Source organism: Sinocyclocheilus grahami, unplaced genomic scaffold (assembly GCF_001515645.1).
Source record: "Sinocyclocheilus grahami isolate Dianchi unplaced genomic scaffold, SAMN03320097.WGS_v1.1 scaffold108.1, whole genome shotgun sequence".
Lineage (NCBI taxonomy): Eukaryota > Metazoa > Chordata > Actinopteri > Cypriniformes > Cyprinidae > Sinocyclocheilus > Sinocyclocheilus grahami.
This window is the reverse complement of record NW_015505287.1, coordinates 1,369,850-1,376,719: the sequence shown is the minus strand read 5'-3', so window position 1 is coordinate 1,376,719 and position 6,870 is coordinate 1,369,850. Positions and strand designations below refer to the sequence as shown.

Sequence of the window (6,870 nt, the reverse complement as noted above, 5' to 3'; positions counted from 1 at the left end):
ATGAACTTTGTAAAAATCAACGTGTTTCAGAAAGGTGGGGCATAGAGGAGAAACAATAATGTACAGTGTGTGGAAAATAATGTGTCGAAATTTGAAATGAAAACCGCCAGTAGGTGTCAGCAAATCACTGTTAATAAGTGAGTCATTGCGATTGAACCGAATCATTTAAACGGTTGATTCATTCAAGAACGAAACACCGTCATGTTGCTCAGAGTCGCAAAACAGCACTGTGGTTGTTTTCGGAATGATTTTTGTTGGCGAAATAGAGCAAAAACAAGCAATATGGTGGTCTAAAACGTAAGTCTCTTAATTAACTTATTGTTTATTGAATTCAATGTCACATTTGTAATAATGTTAATTTTTGGAGAAAAACGGCACTCTTCATGTGAAATTGAATAACTATATGAAGTGGTATAAAAATATACATTTTCTGCCATCATGTCTTGAATTTGTGATCATTCTAAATGCATTTTAATAGACTGAATCATGCAGTGAAAGAAAACACTAAATGCGCACACACTAGTCTAAACTTCACGTAATGTATGCGTGCGCTCTGTAGGGATGTTTTGAATGTTTTTTGCAAAATACTCGATAATGTCAAATCGCACATCGTTAAAACAACAATTACAATATTATCGCAGACGATATATATCGCACACCCCTAGCGAGAAGTAGAATTATTATATTATATAGGGAAAGTTGTGGCCTAATGGTTAGAGAGTCGGACTCATAACCCAAGGTTGTGGGTTCGAGTCTCGTACCGGCAGGGATTGTAGGTGGGGGGAGTGAATGTACTTCAATACAACTCTTCCACCTTCAATACCACGACTGAGGTGCCCTTGAGCAAGGCACCGAACCCCCAACTGCTCCCTGGGCGCTACAGCAAAAAAAATGGCTGTCCACTGCTCCGGGTGTGTGTGTGTTCACTGCTGTGTGTGTGGGATGGGATAAATGCAGAGCACTAATTCCGAGTATGGGTCACCATACTTGGCCACGTCACTTTCACTTATTAATAGCCGCAATCCTGCGCTCGGTGTTCTCTGCTAATAACCCAACAATGATGCGAGCGGCGTTATGTTGTCAGTGAGAAGCTGCAGCCGTGACCGGGAGGATTTTTGGTGTGCTGGTGTTCTGACAAATGATACCTATCAGATTATGCTACCAACAAATCGTCAGAACACCGGCAGAACAATGTACTAAACATTTCTTTTCCCCTAATTTTTTCCAATTGACGGAAATCCGCCGTAGCGACAGAAAACATTCATCCCTGAGTAGTATTATGTACATCATACTGCACCACAGTAATATATTTCTGATAATTTCATTAAGCTAACCCAAACTTATATTTTGACGGGTTGCCATGAGGAACTTGTTTCTCTAGGTCTATGTAAATGATATGAAGATCGTTTTACTCCAATGAAACTGTCAAATGCTCATGAAGTGACTCTTAGAGGGAGTCAGAGCAGTTCTGGAGATCATGTATTTATGTCCTCATATAGTGATACGACAGAAGCTGAAATCAGCGCGAGCGTCGCACACTTTGTATGTGTAGAAAACAAAACCGCTCGTCTGTGCCATTTACATACAGAGACACGCAGAACATGCTGGATTCATATTTAAATAGTATTTTTGCGGCTTAATATTTACAGATACTAGTCTATATTGCGACTCTATAAGTGTACTGACCTACTTTTGATTAATTCATCCAAACTTTGACAAATTCCGTGACATTCCGCGTCATACAGTAAATTCCATTTATATGACTGGATTCCACGATTCCATCCGCTTTTTCCGCATCGTGGAAATCATAGATAATATTGAGGGGTTTTGCAACTTCAGTGTAACGTTAGTGGATTGGGATCTATTGCAACTTAAGCAACGTCTGCTGCTGCCTTACCTTTGAGAGACAACTGATGCGTGATCACTGAAGCAGCTGCAGTTAGCAAGCGCTTTTGGAGTGAGAGTGAATTCCGCATTGATTGGTCGGACTCATGACTCCCAACAAATCAGATGGGCGGTGGGCGGAGACTGCTTTAGGCCACAGAGTGGTGAGTGCTGACAGGCTGCATCAGAGCCAAATAGCGCGTTTCAAAATTAAGTTATTTTATCGCGAATCGGTTTTGAAAATGACCAATACCGATAATCATAAAATGCCTAATATCGGCGCCGATAATCGGTCGACCCCTACTGCTTACGCCTTCCTCTTTCACAACTTCCACTGTTTTTTAGCACACATAAAAAAAAATACAACTGCTAAAGTGTGATTTATTTATATAGCTTTTTGTTTACCACTAGCACATGTTGATTACATTTTATTCTTCTACAGGAACGTTAGACACCAGGTGTCATCATCGTACAGTCTACACACGCGTCGTAGCCAAGTTTATTAGATCCATGTCGCACAGTGTGACATGCAATGATCTTATAGGACTGCTAAAATCGTGCAGTGTTTAGGGCTTTAGACAAATTGACGGCAGCCAGGGGTACAAAAGCATGCAGTTAATTTCCTAAAAATTATATAGCCTATAAAAGAAGACTTAATTGATGTAAAGTCAGCTAGTCTCAAACAAATAGCATGTATTTGTACAGTAACACTTCAATCACATCTGTTGTGACCTACAGTGGAATCACACTTGAAAATCTTCTAAATACTACATCTTCTGATCTTTACAAAACTTTAGTCTCTGTGAAATACATTCAATTGTTAAACCCATTTTGAATGAATGAACAAATATTATTCAACCTCTGACATAAGGATAATCTAGCATAAACTGTAGCCTAGAATGATTCGTTCACGTAGACATGAGATTAAGTAGAGGAGGTTTTAAGATCTACCAGAATTTAACCATCGAGTATCAAGCTAAAATTTCACTACTGCCCAATGCAGCACACAATCCTCTTCTCACTTTGTTGGATGAACTACTAGGGTACGTCTGCAGTTCTCTGAAATCTGCATGCATGAACAAATGTACGCAATATCACTAACCCCACGCTCTCGTTAGCTCCATACGCTGAGGAATTTGCGTAGCGACGACGTATGATACATGAATGCTCTTCCTTGCTAAATATAAACCAATTGCAGTCCCTGCTGACAACGACCGGTTTTAATAAGGCGTTTTAGAATGCCTCATAAACTGTGGGCTATCCCGTGCCCCTATTAGAATTAAGGCATCGTGAGTCAAGTAAAACAAGTCAGAAGCATTGTCTCAGCCCTTTTACTTAACCTTAATTATTGGCATTTCGACAGGCAATCTAGTAACACTATTACGAGATTAGGCTCTATGTAAATTACCTGGTAAATTAGTATTTCGCCTTCTTCGACCGAATGCCAGCGCTTTTCTTAACTGAGGCCTCTAAAACAGCACATAAAAAAAAGCATCTAGTCAGCTTGACATGTAACCCTTATTCAGAGGCACGGCTGTGAGGGGTAAGTTCAGTTGAGACAGGTAGCCTGATACCCAACAAACTGCCTTTACAGTGGCCTGTTATACTCAAAGCGGCCTGCCTGTTGCCAATGTTTTTAATACATTAAAATTACCTTTCGACAATATGTGTCCATGACACGTGCAGCAATCAGATTTGAACAGAGGTCACCGACAATTTCATAACTGGTTTTCCTTCCACTCCAAACTTGTCAATCGCAGATTAGGCCATTCGTATTAAAAACTTGATCTACATTATCCTTTGAAATGTTATTGGTATCTATTGGACTTGTGCACACAAGCTGTGCTTTTTAAAATGGCTTAGTGGGCCGTCCATACAAACCAGCAAATGTTGTTTTTCTTTCAGCGGAGGTGGTGACAATGAGGCGGCTTAAAGGCAGGAGACACCTTGAAAGAAAGCGTACGCAGAACGTGCTCAAGAGAAGACACTCAAAAAGAACCCCAAAAAACTCACCTCAGGAATGCTCTGCGCTTTCTAAAATAATGAAAATGTCCCCCAAGATGTAATCACACTCCAGATAAATGCGAACTGTTATTTCCGAGTCGCGATCACGGAATATCCAATGGCACGCTGTTATAACGGTGATGATCACAGAACCTCTACAACCTACCGCAAGGAGATTAGCTAAAATAGTCAATATGGCCGGCGGTAGAAGGCAGCATGAGGCGTGGTTCGCTGATAGAGGAGAAGGGGAGACGTGCGCCCCTCCGTGTTAGTTTGAATTTGGAGGGGTCGCAAGCGGAAACCCACCAACATTTACAACGCTTGTAACGCTCTGTGATTATTCTATGCCCCCCCCAAACATCCACTCTGTTAAGTTCCTAGTCAAATTTACGCAGAAAAGAAACTTGTCGTTTTAAAATGGTCAACGTATCGGGGTAAATGCACGAAGAGTTGATTGCTGTAAATGTTAAGCTCCAGTTTGAGTGCTTAGGAAACAACACTCTAAATCCCACTATGAGGCGTGGTTCGCTGATACAGGAGAAGGGGAGACGTGCGCCCCTCCGTGTTAGTTTGAATTTGGAGGGGTCGCAAGCGGAAACCCACCAACATTTACAACGCTTGTAACGCTCTGTGATTATTCTATGCCCCCCCAAACATCCACTCTGTTAAGTTCCTAGTCAAATTTACGCAGAAAAGAAACATGTCGTTTTAAAATGGTCAACGTATCGGGGTAAATGCACGAAGAGTTGATTGCTGTAAATGTTAAGCTCCAGTTTGAGTGCTTAGGAAACAACACTCTAAATCCCACGTCCATGTCACAGTTGCGTGCTTCATATCTTTTGCATATTTTTTCTGGGTTTTGTTGGTTTGTTTTGGGGCGCTGGAGCTCTCATGAACTCTTGCTGACAAGGATAAATAATTAAAAAGATTTTTTTTAATTAACATTACTAGCAGTGGTTAATAGCTCTATGTTAAAAATTGACTAGTGACTGTTGATATATCTTATGTTTGAAAAGCAAGTAAAATGTGATCTTACTAAAACAGTAGCCTATTACAAAAGTTCCTATGTGGTGCCATCTAGTGAAAAATAATTATTGTGCACTAAAGAAGTCAGCTGAGGGTCGTTTCTGTTCTCTGTTATTTACTCTTGGTAAGTTAAACATTTTTACTGAATGAAGTATAAGCCCCTTAACTGGAATGCTATCCATAAGTATGCACATACATATCACTAAAATGTACATTGAAGCAAATTTTATTCAGCCATAATTAGGCTACTCATGATAAGATTAATTTAGGACACTTTACATTTTTGTAGTATCATGTAGTCATGTAGTATATATTGTGTATATAGGCCTATTTGTGTATATTTGTTTGTATCATCTGTTGAATGTTTGCACATCCTATCTTTGTCTTTTGTCTATTTAGTGTCAATTTCTCCTAAAGTGTCACTGTGATGCTGAAACTGCTTAACTGTTTACACTAAGATTTCCTGAGATACTGTTTTAAATTTTTTTCTGGTAGGTTGATTATGAAAACAGGGACATTGTATAGCCTGATAATGGAGAGATCAATCTCAGTCTATTCTTTCAATAGGTTAGCTATGTGTAGGTTTATATGTCTATATGTTTATATTTTTTATGTTTCATATGTTTGTTTATATATATTTAAATATGTAGCACTGTCAGTGTCATCCTGTAAAGCATGACGTTTTGTTCCTTTGTAAGTCTACATATAGCAGAATGACAATAAAGCTCACAAAGCTCACTTGAACTTCAACTTGAACAGTAAATGTGTGCAGAACTGCATCCTGTTTTTTTCAGTATGGATGTAATGTTGTTCCACTACAAGACATGAATTTTCAAAGAAGACAGACATTCTTAATCAAAGCTTTCCCTTTTCCGTTTCCCATATAATGTAGTCTCTGACGGGCCTAAGATGAGTTAAACGTTTTTAGGAGATCTGCGAAAACCATCTGGGGAAAGTTTTATTTACACATTGCACCTTAATGAGGTTTACCGGGTTCTTAAAGATGAAAGATGCCTCCTAAAACTCTTTTGTCAGTTTGTTGTAGGCCAGATTTAACTTCTGCAAAGCCACCAAACCTCTGACGGCCCATTCTACACTTGTGTATTATATAGAATTTTAAGGTTGGACAGCAGGTTGAAGAGAAATCTTCATTGTTTATCTTCTGTATAACACAAAGAAATGTCAGAATATGTAGCTTTGTCTGTTATATCCACTGGTTCCAAATTGAGGAAGCTTTTATTGCAGAACACCTTTATGTTTTGTGCACATTTCAAAGAAAATGGTACAATTCTTAACTGAGTATCTATTCACAAGATCTATGAATACACAACAGTAAAGCAGGAATGACACAAAATCACAGAACTGAATTAAATACACACCATGCTTAGATATTTTGAGATTAACCCTGTTTTATCTTTGTTAAAATATCCAGTTGGAATTCTCTTTTTTATTTTCATTCCTTTTCTTCAGTTTGCCTACACCAGAAGTCTACACCAGTCTAAGTGCAGTATTAAAGGTGTTTTACTGTTATGCTGCAAATGTAACATTTTGAAAATAGCATATCTAAAATTCTAAAAATTTTCAGGAACTTTTAATGTCGGTATGGGTTCTGTTCATGTGTTTGTCTTGTGATTCTCCAGCAATTAGTCTCTATTTAAGCCCTCAAGTTTGCCATGGTTCCTTGTGTATATTGTTTCTGCACCACTGTTGGTGTTCATGTTTGTTTATTTTCTAGTCAAGTCCAAGTTACATTAGTCAAGTCAACGTGTTGTTTACATTTTATATTCCTCTAATAAATTGGGTTCTTCACGTCAGCTCTGGGTTAAAGGTTATTTTGTTAGTACGTATGCTGTTTTTTTAGTGTATTTATTTGTTTGTTTATTTATTCGTTTTATTGTTATTTATTTGCTCTAAATCCATTTCTTTTAGATGTGTCTCTTACTAAGATCTTATTTA

General features: G+C 38.5%; 1 protein-coding gene across 1 annotated transcript in view; it reads right to left on the bottom strand.

Annotated features, from left to right (window-relative positions):
• LOC107588847 (radixin) overlaps positions 1 to 4,177 on the bottom strand; it is a 128,246-nt gene extending 124,069 nt beyond the window's left edge. The window contains exon 1 of the mRNA XM_016277084.1: positions 3,898 to 4,177. The gene's annotated coding sequence lies outside the window, so the exon portion shown is untranslated. The remainder of the gene's footprint in view (positions 1 to 3,897) is intronic.
• Positions 4,178 to 6,870: the final 2,693 nt, after the last annotated feature.